The following is a 15,820-nucleotide window of genomic DNA, read 5'->3' as shown; positions in this document are numbered from 1 at the left end:
GGGGGGGGGGGGGGGGGAGACCTAAAAGGAAAGAAGTGCTAAGAGAGAGATTTTTAAGTAAAAAATTATCTATATCTAGATCTAGATCTAGATCTAGATATAGATTTATGACTTATTTTCTTCCATAAAAGCCTTGAAGGGGAGAGACATTTTTCAATGTACCAAAATATGCGTTCCAGTACTTCTTATTATAACCATAAAGAAAAGCACTGACAGTGATTAACAGGTCTAGTGGTTTACAGATCTTTAGAACACTTTCCTAGATATCCCAGCATAGGGATATAGGATTGGGAAGAACCTCCAGAAACCTCATTGGCCACATTTCTGCATCTGGATGATGTCCTGGATACCCAGGTGATTTACCCTGTATTAGTCTGTTTTGTGCTGCTATAACAGAAATACCTGAGACTGGGTAATTTATAAGGAAAAGAGGTTTATTTGGCTTATGATTCTGGGACAGCTGCATCTGGCACGGGCCTCAGGCTGCTTCTACTCATGGGGGAAAGTGGCAGGCAGCTGGTGGGTACAAGCAGATCACATGATGAGAGGAAGCAAGAGAGAGAGGAGGTGCCAGGGTCTCTTAAACAACCAGCTCTCACAGGAACTAATAGAGCGAGAACTCACTCACTATCCGCCTCCCCCAGGGAGAGCATTAATCCATTCATGAGGGATCCGCCCCCATGACTCAATCAGTTTCCAACACTGCCACATTGGGGCTCAGATTTCCACATGAGTTTTGGGGGAACAATACATCCAAACTCTATCATACCCTCAAAGGAAAATTGTATTTATTGCATTTTGGAAATGTTCTTGTTGTGCATCTCAGCGTAAGCAATCCAGTAACTATTTCAAAATGGAACAGAATCAGTGAAAGGGGTGGGAGAAAGTCCTTATGGAAAACGAAGACCTCCAGCTGTGCTCCAGGCTGCTGGCAGTGCCCTGCCTGCCTGCACCTGCTGTTGGGCCTGGCCAAGCCCAAGCAGGCAAGAGATTAGGTGCCCCTGCTTGCTCTAGGCCAGCTGACAAATCATATGAACAGCAACAAGATGGAAGGGTCAGGAAGGATTACAAGCTGCCCGGTGACTTGCATGTCTTAACCGTGCCCACCCTCCATCACCCCCTGCAGATTCTCTGACAGACAATTAGAGCTTTTGATTTATTAGTGGCCACAGTCAGGGATCAGGTCCCTACAGGGAAGTGAAGACAGGCCGTCCTCTTAGACAGGTTCCTGTTTCTCAGCAGTAAGCAGAACACTCAGGGCTTCCCACATCAAGGTGCTGGCATCTGGCTTTGGTGGCAAAGTCCTGGACCCCCACTCTGGTGAACACCGATCTTTGTGTCCTGGAGCCGATCTGCATCGAGGACAGTGACTGGTGAACCAGCAAATGCTGTAAGAGCATCCACTTGGAAGAACTGCTGTGGGACGCTGCGGAATGAAAGCATGCTGAAGGGATGCGACTTCCCGTTTTCAAATTCTTGCCATTTCAGCTCTGCTCATCACGAGGTGGCTTGAAGCAGCAGAGACGGCACTCTGGTGGCTGTCCTCACTTCATTTCCACTCCTCAGACTGTCAGCAACTAGTTGTGGGACCTCAGGCCAATCTCTAATTCCTCTGACCTTTGTTTTCTCCATCTGGACAAACTGGACTTGACTATAAAGATCTATTTTATTTCAACTAGACTTGAATAGTAGGCATGTAATGAATCCTGGACAGTATTATATCCCTCACACCGTGCTAAACTCATCCATTATATTGTGTACTCTTTCCAACAACCCTCTGAGGTAGGTCTCTTGGTGTTACCATCATCCCTGATTTTACCCACAAGGAAACTGAGGCACAGAGAAGTTAAAGAACTTGCCTAAGGTCACATAGCTATTAAGTAGCAGGACAAGGTTTCTAACAGTAGCTGGCTTCAGAGGCTGAGCTTTAGGCCACCCTGCTGTACCATGAGACCCCGGGGGGTGGATGTTAGGCTTATTTATCTTGGAGGGACCTGTCAAGGGCTGCACAGTTGCCAAGTGGCAGGTACCTGACTGAAGGCCAGGTTTTATCTGGATCTGTTGTCCCTCCTCTTTGCCATTCAGTTTTAATATCATCCATGTGCCTGTTTCTAATAGCAAACTCTTGGAAAGGTAAACGGAAATAACCAATGACAGGGTATTTGTTAAATAAACAGTGGCATAGCCATGCAAGATAATATGCCTTAAAATTATATGGAAGAGTATTTATTCATGTAGGAAGGTGTTCAAGATCCATTGAACGTAGAAAACAGTTGCAAAATAGTGTGTGGCTTAAATGCACATGGAATCACGGACAAGGTAATGAAGAAGAGCAAGATATAATTTCTAGCCTATTAGGTTGGCAAAAATGTAAACGGCCTGACCATGCCAAGGGTTGATGGAAATATTTGGAAGTGGGAACTTTTACATACTGCTGGAGTGGTATATACTGGCAAAACCACTTTGGAAGTGGTTTTTTGGCAGTCTCAAAATATGTGTACCCTCCAACCCAGCAATTTCAGTTCTAAGTGCACGTCTTGAGCACCCCCTAAAAAGTGCACAAAGGAATTTATACAAGGGGCCTCCTTGCAACATTGGTTGTAATAGTGAAATATTGGAAACTACCTAAATTTTAACAAAAGAGGAATAAATAAAATGTGATGTATTCATACAACAGAATACTATACAGCTGTTTAAACAAATCAGTTAATGCTTCATATATCAATATAGAGAGATGAAAAAAATGTAGAGTGAAAGTAATAGATTACAGATCAATATGCACCGTAATCACCATTTACATTGATATTACAAACACACACACACACACACACACACACACACACACAGCCTGGAAGGAGACATATCAATTCATGTTACTGGTTGCTCCTGGGGAAAAAGGAAGAGGACTGCAACTTCAGACAGGAACCAAGGGAACGCCAGTTTTATCTGCAATGTTTCATTCATACACACACACAGATGATATACACACACACACATATAATTACCAGATGTTCACATTTATTTTTTTTTATTTTTTTTATTTTTTTTGTCTTTTTCCGTGTCCGGCAACGGATCGCAACCCTCAGTGTTGCCCCCGTACCAGACCGGGGACCGGCAACGGAATCGCAACCCTCGGTGTTGCTCCCGCGCCTCGCTCAGCCAGTGAGCGGGAACCGGTCTGTATGTGGGATCCGAACCCTCAGGCAGGAGCGCCGCCGCGCTTCCCAAGCGGCGCACTATCCAGTGCACCACCGGGCCGGCCCTTCACATTTATTAATTCTGCTAGTGAATAGTACAGGTGCATTCGTTAGATTACTCTATGCATTAAATTTTTTTTTTTTCAATTCCACTCCCCCCAAGGGTGCTTTCATTTTTATAAAATAAGTATTTCTGGTGTGGAGGAAAAGTTCTCAAAGTATTCATAGTGGCTATCTTTGGATGTTGAGATTATGGTAATTTAGATATTCTTTTTTTTATTGAATCATAACTGATTATACATATTTTGGGGATTCAATGTTGACATATGTGGATCAAATCAATATTACTAGTATGTATATTGTTACAAATTGTACTTATTCTTTATGCCCCTTGTCAAATCTCTCCCTATCCACCTTCCCTCCCCCCTCCCACCACTGATAACCCTAGATTTCTTCTCTCCTTCTGAAAGAGTAATGGTTACTCTGTTGATTTGTTGCCTAGATGATCTGTCCAATGCTGAGAGATGTGATCAGGTCCCCCAATATCATCATAGAGCAGATGCTGCTTCTGTCACTCTGGAATGAGCTTTGTGGAGAGAGACATCCTCTTCTTCTCTTTACCTCTGCTGGTGACTCTCCTTGTGTCAATGCACTCCAGTGGCTGGTGGACCCTCTGCTTGGTGGTTGTGGTGTCTAGCCACTTTCACGGCAGCCATGGTTACTGTGGTGCCTGTGGTGGGCCACCCACATGGAGATGATGCTCCTTGGCACTGGTGGTGTGCCTGGTTGTTCAGGGGTTTGGACCCCAGCTCTATGCTTCAGTCCCCCAGACAGGGCCTCAAGGCACTGGCAGTGTGTCTGGTTGTGGGCGAGTGGTCTGGTCCCCAGATCCATGCCTCAGGTCCCCTGGCAGCCCCGAGGTGCTGATGGTGTGCCTGAGCCTGAACTAATTTTTTGTCCTTTGCTTACTTCTAAAATGGGGGGACTTCCTGTGGGAACCAGTACTTGAGCTCTGTGGTTGAGCTAAATTGCTGCTTTGCTACTGATTCCCTTGGGAAGGCTTTTTGTGCAGCTCAGGATTTAATGGTTGACCTTGTAGGTACTTCCAGCTCTCCAGAGACCTGGTGCATCTGGGTTGTGTAGAATCTCTGACCTGGGCCTGGGTTTTTCATCAAACTGCTCCCCATGCAATTCTACATTCCTGACCAGTCTCCTCTGAGTGGTCCTGTGCTGATTGGGGGGCAGATCAGCTGTCCTTGCTGTGTCCCAGTGTTCCCCTGGTGGGCCAGTCTTCCCCCACCACCCATGCTCCAAACACTTCCCATGGGATGGGCCATGCGCCGGTCCCTTGCAATGACTCACCAGCCTCTGAGTGGCTTCCCTTTTTCAGCTGTGCTGGCTCCTCTCTCCTGCGTGGGTCCACGGGAACTCTAATAGTGGTCTTGCTGTCCTGGGGGCTGCCAAGGCCCTCTTCTCCCCTGCTGCCTCCAAGTAACTCCATCTGAAGGCCACAGCTGTGGTTTCTGCAGCTCCTGCTCCATGCACTCAGCAGCTCCAGGCTTAAAGCGGCTGCAGCCCAAAATGCTCAGAGCAGTTTTTTCTTTCTCTCATTGTGGTTTCTCCACCTTCATGAACTCCGTAAGTCTCTCCTCTTCTTCCCCTGAGCTCCAGCGGCCCCAGCTTCGTTGTTGTTACATTTTTATAGTTGTAAATTGGTTGATTTGTGGGAGAGAGAGATGCTGGGGACCGTCTATTCCACCATCTTGATGGGGACCAAGATATTTTTCTTTTTGCATATCTGTATTTCTAAATTTTCCAAATTGAACATCTCTTACTTTTATAATAAGGAAAGAAAAAGGAACTCTACCTGCAAATTCTTGCTGAATCTAGGATCAGTGTGAGAAAGGAGATAGAGCCCTCTTCACTGCTGTTTTCCATGAAAGGTCAGCGTTTCCACCCAGGATTTAGTGTTAGCCATTGGGAAAGAATACATAGAATTATGACTGACTTTCCCTTCCTCTGCAAAAAGAAAAAGGTTGGGGTCCATACTGACCTTTAGAAAACACATGGGGTCAAGGCAGACTGGTGGCAGACACTTTTTGCAGACAAGAGTAAAAACTTCTATCTTCCTTTCTCGCTCAGAGCACAGGTTGAAAACACCTGCTGGCTGGACTGTAGAGAAGTTGGTTTGAAAATATGCATACTCTGAAATGATTTTGATTTCTTCATTAAGGTATTTTTATTCAATAGGAAGAAGAATTTGGATTGACAGATACTTCCACTAGACTATCCAAATAAGTTGTCATCCAAACTAGGACATTCTTGAGAGAGAAAGGACAGCTGACAGAGATCAGGACTATCCCAGGCACAAGTTGAAACTCATCCTAACTGTGACCATTGGAAGTACTTTATGTGGTGCAAAACCCAGGCTGCCATGCATCCAACATTCATTCAATCATCCGATGAGTATTTAGTGAGCACCTACTGTGAACCAGGCACTAGATATGTCCTAGGAAAACAGCAGTGACACTTGCAGTTCATCATCAAGAGGGGAAGAATGCTGTTAATTAAGTCATTACATAATTTATGAATTGCAAGTGTAATAAGTGACTTGAGAGTCCAGGGTGTATAATAGCAGAATCTGACCTGGTTTAGGAGCTCATAGTCCCAAGGAAATGTCATTAAGTTGAGACCTGAGGAATTATAGGAGGTAGCCTGGTAAGAGGAGGGGAGGGTCCACATGAGGCCCTGCATGTTCAAAAGCAGGAAGAGCACAGTGCATTTATGGATCTGAAAGAGGCCATTGGGGCTGGAGAATAAAGAAAAGTTCAGGTACTTGCTATGATTTTTTTTTTTTTTAAATCATATGCTCTTGAAAACTACGCTTCACCATGAGCATTTTGCACAACAATGAAAGATTTTGGGGAGGTTTCCAGTAAAGCAATCCACAGACACACGTAGTGTCCTGGGAAGTGTGCAGAAGGCTGTGGTGGGCCAGCAAGCAGGTGGAACAGAAGCCTTTCCCAGTGCTGAGGCAGCAGGGAGAGAAGCGATTTCTGCCCCAGCCCGGGAGACCCGCACCCTGTAAGCCCTGCTGTTGTGGGTCACCCACACCAGCCCTGGGACAGCTTCTGTATTGTCAGGACCCCTCTGCACATTTTTATGAGCTTGCTGAGATTGATGCTTCGAGCTCCTTCTTGCTGCTTCCTGGGTTAGGGTGTCATCTTTCAAGTGGCCTGGAAATCCTGTGTAGTGGGCGAGCACTTTGGTGGGGACTGGCCCACAGGAGAAATGGCCGATCGCAGGGACAGGGGCCACTCAGCGTGTATAAAAGCCGGCTTCTCGCCTTGCATGGCTGGCTCTGCCACTTTATCTGGGCTAGCAGTTTCACTCCAGGCTTGGCCCTGAGTATGTTATACAGAAAGCCATGCTCTCTCGGGTGTCTAAGGGGAAAATTAAGATGATTATATAAAGTAAGTACTAAAAAAACAAGAACACAGATTTTGGAGTCAGAAAAATCTGGGTTTGAATCCCAACTTTGCCATCCACTAGCTGGGTGATGTTGGGCAAGTCCCTTAACTCTTTCAATGGTAAAATGGGAATATCAATACCTATCTCAAAAGGTTGTTGTATTAGTTCATTTCTGTTGCTTATAAGAAAACACAGGGAACTGGGTAATTTGTAAGAAAATGAAATTTATTACCTACAGTTTTGGATGCTGGGAAGTCCACAGTGCAAGGAACACATCTGGTAAGGGTCTTGGTGGTGGTGACAGTGACCCAGGGGTCTCACATGGCAGAAATGGCAGAGCAGAGAGAGAGAGAGAGATTCTCATGTGCTCTCCTCTTAAAGCCCTCAGAACCATGCCCCTGACCACCATTACTAACCCATTTACTATGGCGTGGTCCTACGATCTGATCATCTCTTCAAGGCTCCACCTTTCCATTACCATAACAGGATTTCCCACTCTCTTAACAGTCACAGTGGGCATCAAGTTTCTAATACATAAAACTTGGGGAACACAATTCAATCCAATAATAGCTGTCATAGGAATTAAATGAGATAATGCATATCAAATATTTAGCATGCATGGTGCCTGTCAGGTGGTATGTTCTCAGTAACCATCTGAGCTAGGGCAAAAATTATTGTTTCTCCCTTATTATCCTCAGCAATGCTGTGCTGGAGCTCACTCGCCCTGGAGACTGGTCCAGGGGCAGGGGAGGCTATGATAACAAAGACAGCCAAAGGCTTTCAGACTCTACTTACTATCCATGGGCTATTAAATTCCAGTTTAGGGAAACCTGGGGAGTTGGTCCTCCTCAAACCAGTGGACTGCCTGTAATTTAAAACCACTTCTATCTGTATTGTGTCTCTACTGTCTGATTTGATGAGGTCTTCCAAATGACAAAAGTGAACAAAACAAACTTTCTAATCCCAGCCAGGTTATGGAGGTGAGAGGTGAAGTAAAAATTCAAAGAGCTCATCATCTAAAGTTTATAACATTTAAAGCATATTATCAAGTTCTTATTGCCTCAAAAAAAAAATTTTTTTTTAAAGCACCACCAAAACTCGGTTATCATAATGCATCTACTGGGAGGCCTCTGCCTGTGGCCACCAAATCTAGGGGTGTAGGCCAAGTCCACGGGCCTAGGTGCAAATTTGCCGAGTGAGGCTATATAGCAAGGGGGCTCTGGTTGCCATCTGCAAACTGAAAAGCCACCTGACCCCTCTGGCTTTCTGCCTAGGTCTGGTTATTTGCTTCACAGGATACGGTTGATGAAAAAAGTTATGAAGACACCCAGGGGTGATGCTCACATGGAATAAGAACCTTAAAACTATAAAGTAAATACCAGTAGGAAAAATCTTTCATGGATCCGTTAGCAGTTCCCTGAGGGTGTGTTCTGGCCTTCGTCCTTTTTGGCTGGGCAAGTTACATCCATGCCCCTCTAATGGAGTGAATAAATAGCGAGGCATTTTCTTAAATGCGGAAAGCATGATTTTCTTGGCAGGAACAAAGAGTGATCTCCAAAGCTAACTAGTCCCGTTGTTTGAGGACTGTCCACGAAAAGGGCCACAGATCCAATGTTCTAAAACACAAGCCATCATTTTTGGAACTTAACTTAATTAGCTTTCGTTAATAACTCTATGTAGTCATTTAACTTATTCAATTCCCTACCTGTGTGTATATTTAAATTATTATAAAATTGATATATTTGGTGAAGAAAAATGGAAAAATATCAAATAGCACAAAGTAAAAAACTCTTGTTATCTCACCATCCAGGCACCATTACTATTAATAATCAGATGCAAACCCTCTCGGTCTTTTTTCTATGCCCTTATCCAGAGCTTTTGTTATTGGAGTTGTACAAAAATCGAAGCTAGGGCCGGCCCGGTGGCGCACTGCTGCAGTGTGCCTCTTGGGAGTGCGGCGGCGCTCCCGCCGAGGGTTCGGATCCCACATACAGACTGGTTCCCGCTCACTGGCTGAGCGAGTCGCGGGCGCAGTGCCGAGGGTTGCGATCCGTTGCCGGACACGAAAAAAAGACAAAAAGGAAAAAAAAAAATTGAAGCTATGGCAAACCCATCCCCCTCGTTATTTTAACGTCACAGCATATCTTGAACATTTTCCTGCATCATCATATAATTCTTTTACACCTCTAAAAGCCGACGGACATACCATAGTTTTTTTTAACCAATCTTCTATTGTTGGACTTTCGTGCTTTCTCCAGCATTTTTCCACTATGAACAACACTATATATAAGATACTTTTACACACATCTCTGCATATATTTTCAAATTATTCTTTTAAGAACTTGCTGGCAAAGACATGTCACATATACATATATTATATGGCATGTGTGTGAATATATGTATAATATATATGACTGCATGTATGTGCGTACATATATATATAACATATATATATATGTACTACAAAGCCTTGACACATATTGCTAGAGAGCTGGTGCCCTCGAGTCCCTGCAGTAATACGCAGGGAGCTCCTTTGCCCACACTCTTGCCACTACAATTGCACTCACTTTTAAAAATCCTCTCCGTACAATCGAGGCACTACTGTTTTAGTTAGCATTTCTCTACTAGTGGTGAGGCTGAAACAATTTTCTAATGTATTCTGGCCACTTTTAATTTCTGCTCTTGAAAACTGCTTGTTCATGTGTGTTGCCCACTTATCTATGGAATTTGTCTTTTTATTAATAAATCAGAGGAGCTCCTCGTACATATTATAAACATTTTCCCCATTTTGTCTTTTTCCTTGTGATTTTGTTGGATAAAAACAGAAGTCACCCAATCCCACAGGCACTTGTCGTCTGTCCCCTTGACCTCAGCCTAGCACTTCACAGGCTCGACCCGAGACGGCCTCTCTGGTTGCTCTCCTGCCCTCGGCTTTCACGACACCGCACTTCTCTGTTTTCTCTCCTGCTTCTTTGGCCAGTGCTTCCTGGTCTCTCTTGTGGGATGCCTCTCTCTGCCCATCACTTAAATGTTCCTGATCCACAGGCCTTTCTCCCCGACTCTTTCTTCTTCTTCTCATGCTACAGTCCCTAGGTGATTCCCATCTACGCCCATAGCTTCAGTTATTCAATTGCCACCTACAGACTGATGATTCCAGGTCGATAGCATCAGCTTAGAGCTCCCTCCTGAGATTCAGACCCACATATCCAAGTGCCTATTGGGTGTTTCCCAAGAACCTCACACTTGACGGAAATCACCATCTTCTCCCTTGTGACAACACTCCTTCTCCTCTGATCTTCTTAAATGCCCCCAGCACCCATCCAGTTGCCTGACTCAGAAGCCAGGTATCAGCCTTGGCTCCAGCCTTGCCGCCTTCCACACATTCAGACAATCTGCAGGAACTGAAGATTTTATCTCTTAAGTTTCTCTCAATTCGATGCTCCCCACCCCACAACTGCAACCCCAGTCCAGATGATAGTCATCTCCCCTGGATTACTCCAGCAACCCTCTAAATCTTCCTCCCACGCTCCCTTCCAGTTCATCTGCCCCACTACAACACAGTTATTTTCCAAGATATAGAATCTGACTAACTAAATCCCCTGTTAAAATCCTTTAATGGCTTCCCATTACACTCGGATACAATTCAAATCCCTTAGTACGATATATGCGGCCGGCTCACCTGCTTAATTTTTGAGACTTTTTTCTTATTACTTCTTACTTTGTGCTTTTCACTCAAGTCTAACAGGACTACCAAATTTCATTAAATCTGAGAGAAACATCATCCCCAACTGAGTGGCAGTTTGGAAGGGATCTTGTTAGGGGGTTGATTTTATGCTTTGACAGGGCATGTCCTTATTCCTAAGGCAAGCCTTTCTGGCATCTCGCTGGATGCCAGAGGTGTTAACAAAAGGTTAACACCTAACAGGTCTGGAACCCCAGAACCCCCAGCACCACTCAGGCCTGAAGACGTGGCTATCTATCTGGTAAGCAGACAGTAGCTCCTACTATGGGGTAGCAGAGCCCCGCACAGGTACCACCCAGCTCTCCCCATGCGCTCTCGGAGGGCACTCGCATGGACTCCTGAGGGCCGCATTCTGCACAACCCCCAAACACAGCAGATTCCAAATATTGCAGCTGGTCCACCTCCTGAATTGTGATCTCTGCCTCCTTAGCTCAGCAAGACAACCGTGCTCTGCTCGGACTCTGACTTTCTGTGCCATGGGTGGGAAATTTTCCCCAGGCAGAGAGCTGGGTGATTGTGGGCTCACTTGTAAAATTTCCCTTGTTTCACTGCTGTTATAATGAACTTTTATGCACCCATCACCCAGCTTCAAATCATCAATGCATGGCTAATCTTCTCTAATCTAGGTCACTACCTCTTGCCCTCACTGTGCAGATGACTTAAAGCAACTCCCAGACAAATCATTTCATTCATATACATTTCAGCATGAATCTCTAAACAGTAAGAATTCTTTAGCCCATAAAACCCCATAAAACCACTATTCTACATAAAAACTCCAACATAAATCTGATCATGTTCTAGATAGAACCACTGGTTTGTAAGAAGAAATACAGGGCACAGAGGAACATGTTAAGTGATATTATCAGATAACAACTAGAAAAAATCCACACTATGGAAAATGACACAAGACAACCAATCTAATTTCTTCAATAAATAATTTGTAAGGAGGAGACAGAGAGAGAACCATAGATTAAAAGAGATTTAAGAAACAGCAGCCAATTGCAATATATGGAACTTACTTGGATCAGGATTCTAGCAAACTGTAAAAAATTTAAGAAAACAGGTGAAATTTGAACACTCCTGTATATATATATATATATATATATATATATATATATATATATATATACAGGAGTGTTCAAATTTCACCTGTTTTCTTAAATTTTTTACAGTTTGCTAGAATCCTGATCCAAGTAAGTTCCATATATTGCAATTGGCTGCTGTTTCTTAAATCTCTTTTAATCTATGGTTCTCTCTCTGTCTCCTCCTTACAAATTATTTATTGAAGAAATTAGATTGGTTGTCTTGTGTCATTTTCCATAGTGTGGATTTTTTCTAGTTGTTATCTGATAATATCACTTAACATGTTCCTCTGTGCCCTGTATTTCTTCTTACAAACCAGTGGTTCTATCTAGAACATGATCAGATTTATGTTGGAGTTTTTGGATAAGACTACTTCAAATGTCTGCTTGTCTTTCTTTTTGTGATGATTTTACTGAGATCTGTTATTCATCAGGTATCGCAAAATGATGATACAGAATGATATATCATTCCATTTATTATCTGGATTACTGCTGTAAACAGAAACCTCTCCAAAATCAATGATTTGACTATCCTAAAGTATAGTCTCTATAGGAAAGGCAAAATCAATACTTGCGTTTTTCCCTTTATTTACCAATTTTCAATGTAATTATTTGATTACCTAATATTCTCAAAAGTGGACCAATTTAAGTTTTATTTTTATAAATAAAAACTCAGATTTACACATATTTGAAGTGTTTCACTCTATTGTAGATACTATTGTTACTGATCCCCAAACTGTCCCATCTTTAGTCACTGTGAGCCCTTTCAGGTTGGAGCCTGAGTGCTTTTGACATGATCGTAGTGAAGTATTTGATAGCTCCCTTGCTTTCTGGTAATGACAAGATGCTCTGGGCTCATCCTATACCTTCCTTCCTTCCTTCCTTCCTTCCTTCCTTCCTTCCTTCCTTCCTTCCTTCCTTCCAATGTAAGAATTTATTTCTGGGTTTTCTATCTCATTGATCTATATGTCTAGTTTGTTTGTTTGTTTTGTTTGCTTTTGGCAGCTGGCTGGTACAGGGGTTGAACCCTATATCTTTGTGTTATCAGCACCACGTTCTAACCAATGGCTCTAACCAGCCAGCCCCTTCTTGTACATTTCTTGTCCCAGATCTGGAGTCATCCATTTCTTCAAGGAACTGAGGTTTCTTTCAGTGGGAAATATTTAGAGAACACAAACTGTTCACTGACACTGAATTGCTCCTTGTTTTTAGATCTTTTCATGGAAAGAGTTGGAAAATAATTTTTAAGATAAAATATATAATGAGTATTATATGATTATGTACTGGTACTTCCAACTCAAATAGAAAACCATAAAGTTTTTACATAACTTTATCTATCTTCCATCAGTTTCTCCTTTCTTCCACACTGAAAATGCCAGTTCCCAATGACGCTGACAGAATTACTCATATGCCAAAAATATGACACTGAAAACAGTTTAATTATTTTTCTTTTGCAATTCATTTTGTTCTAGGTAATAGCCCATTATGGATATATAAGAGGCCTTCAAAAATTCATGGAAAGATTCGTATTGTCTTTTTGTTCTGTTTTTCTATGAACTTTTAGAAGTACCGGCATACAGTCTAATAACCATGTTTTAAAAAACAAAAAACAAGAAAAAATCACCATGTTTTATAATTACCTAAAATCATTCCTCTCTGCTTGGTTATGCCACTAACACAATGTAGAATTAGGTCCATTGATCACTTTGCTCTTGTTTTGAGATTGCTTTTTTAATTTAATTTTCTTATAATTGTATAAAATATTTCCATGGTTTCAAAGACAAATCTACAAAAGAAGGCTTATTTGGAGAAGTCTCCCTCTTTATTAGATGAATAGTACATGGAGATATTTTTCATTTCTTTTTATAGTTAGATAGTACTCCCTTGTGTGACTGTTCTATAGTTTATTCAATTAGTACCTTACTGATGAATATTTGGTTTCCAGTCTTTTGCTTTTACAAACAGTGTTACAGTGAATATCCTTAAACATTTTCTTTTTCTTATTTTTGCCAATATTTTGGGGATAGATTCCTAGAAGTGAAATTGCTATGTCAAAGGGTAAATGCATGTTTTGGGGTAGATATTGCCAAATTGCCCTGTATAGGGGTTGTGCCACTTTGTAGTACAATTATCAACGTTTGAGATTATCCACTTCTCTATAGTCTTGCTCATGAAGTACGTTAGCAAACTTTTAGAATTTTGCCAACCTCATAGGTGAGAAATAATATCTCAGTGTAGTTTTAATTTGCTAAACATAATTTTCTTGACATAAAAATTAGAATAAAGAGGTAAGAAATATGTTGTCTAGATAATTTTCTCTTTAATTTAGCATTACAGTGATCACAGGTATGTGGGCTACAACCAGGCTTCTGTAGCCTGTGGCCACAATATGAAGTCCCATGAACTTTTAGTGCCTTCCTTGGGTTGAATATCCCCCCAAAACTTAATCCCCACTGTAACCATTGAGGGTGGGAAATTCTATTATGGTAACTGAAAGGTGGGGGCCTTGAAGAGGTGATTAAGTTGATGGTTTAATGGTGGTCAGGGGCATGGTTCTGAGGGCTTTAAAAGGAGAGCACATGAGGAGCTCTCTCTCTCTGCTCCACCATTTCCTGCTATGTGAAACCCCTGGGTCACTGTTGCCACCACCAAGACCCTCACCAAATGTGTTCCCTGGACTTTGGACTTCCCAGCCTCTGAAACTGTAAGCAATAAATTTCATTTTCTTATAAATCACCCAGTTAAGGTATTTGTATTATAAGCAACAGAAACAGACTAATACAGTGCCTAAATTGTAATAGATATACCTTAGAAAGGGCATAGCCATCCTCATGTCTCCCAGTTATTTTGGAAAGTCTCCAGAGAGGAACTGAAAGGCAGACAGTGGATGCAGTCACCCCATGCTGTCCCCCATTTACTCTGCCCTGTCCTGCAGCTCTGCAGGTGCAAGGATGCCTGGCTCGGATGAGTTATCTATGGGGCTCACTGCTGCCACGTGGACAGGGGCTGCCGTAAGAACAACAACGCTGACTGACTACCCCAGCCACCATCCTTGGGATTAACAGACAGGGCAAGGTTTCCCGTATAGGCAGAGAGAATGGCTGCCCTCCAAAGGCTGTGCTATACATTGTCTGACCCCTCCCTCCAAACCTGTGCTTATTTCCCCAGAGTGTCTCCTGAAGAGCTCAGCCTGCCTGCTTCTGGTTTCTGATCCTCATCCAGGATCTTGTAGAGAAATACCACATGTTCTCACTCCTAAGTGGGAGAGGAAGGAAGGAATGAAGGAAGGAAGAAAGGGAGGGAGGGAGGGAGGGAGGAAGGACTTTCAGAAGGAGAGAGCAGAACTGGGGTTACTAGAGGCAAGAAAGGGGGAAGAGGATAGTGAGAGGCTGATTAATGGACACAAAATTACAACTAGATAGATAGAAAAAACAAGTCCAATTGGTGTACAGTCAACCAAGGAACCTACAATTAGCAGTGATTTACTGCATGTTATCAAATGACTAGAAGAGAGGAGCTCAAATGTGCACATCACAAAGAAATGATTAAGTTTGAAATGATGAATATGCTAATTACTCTAAATAGATCATTACGGCAGTTTCTAGTGCTTCGTAGCCCATAGCCCCCGCTGCAGCTGCCTCCCGTGGGTGTTGCGGTCAGACAGTGGCATCTTGAAGACACTGGTTATGGGAATAGCAAAACCTGAGCAGTAAATAAGACAAGTATTTAAAGATGTTATAGTGAATGGAAGATGGCGACGGGTCTGAGCGGCCGTGCCAGGAGACAGCGCGATCCTGTGAGCCGTGCGCTGTGATACCAGAGTATTGATTGCATTTCCAAGAGCAACAAAAGGCGAATAATTCTTTCAACAATGATCCTACATCGACAAACAAGCGGCAGCAGGTTTGAGGCTTTGGGGCCGACACAGAAGAGGACTCCTGAGAGCGCCCAAGCCCGGATGCGGGAACGAGCGATCAGCCCAGTCATCAAAGGCCAGGAAAGCCAGCAAAGGACTCCACAGAGGCGGAGTGAAGCGCGCCAGACTGCCCCAGAGCCGCGACCTCTGTAAGTCACCCCCAGCCCAGCCCCACTTGTGGGGCGAAGCCCGACTGCTCCCCGCCCGCCTGGCCCCCCCCCCCCACCCCCGCCTAGGCGCTCACATCAAAGCTGCCTCCATTTTCTCGGGTGGGGGTGGAGAAGGCCGGCTTAGGGAGGGCAGGACAGCCATCTCTGTTTGGCGTGACTCCTCACTGAGACGTGCTGTTTGCTTGCCTCGACACGGGGCACCCCGGGGCCTGTGGACTGGCCTACAATCCCACTCTCCCCGC

The sequence above is a fragment of the Galeopterus variegatus genome, unplaced genomic scaffold, assembly GCF_000696425.1.
Source record: "Galeopterus variegatus unplaced genomic scaffold, G_variegatus-3.0.2 Scaffold3444, whole genome shotgun sequence".
Lineage (NCBI taxonomy): Eukaryota > Metazoa > Chordata > Mammalia > Dermoptera > Cynocephalidae > Galeopterus > Galeopterus variegatus.
The sequence above is the reverse complement of the archived record's forward strand: the minus strand, read 5'-3'. Positions refer to the sequence as shown.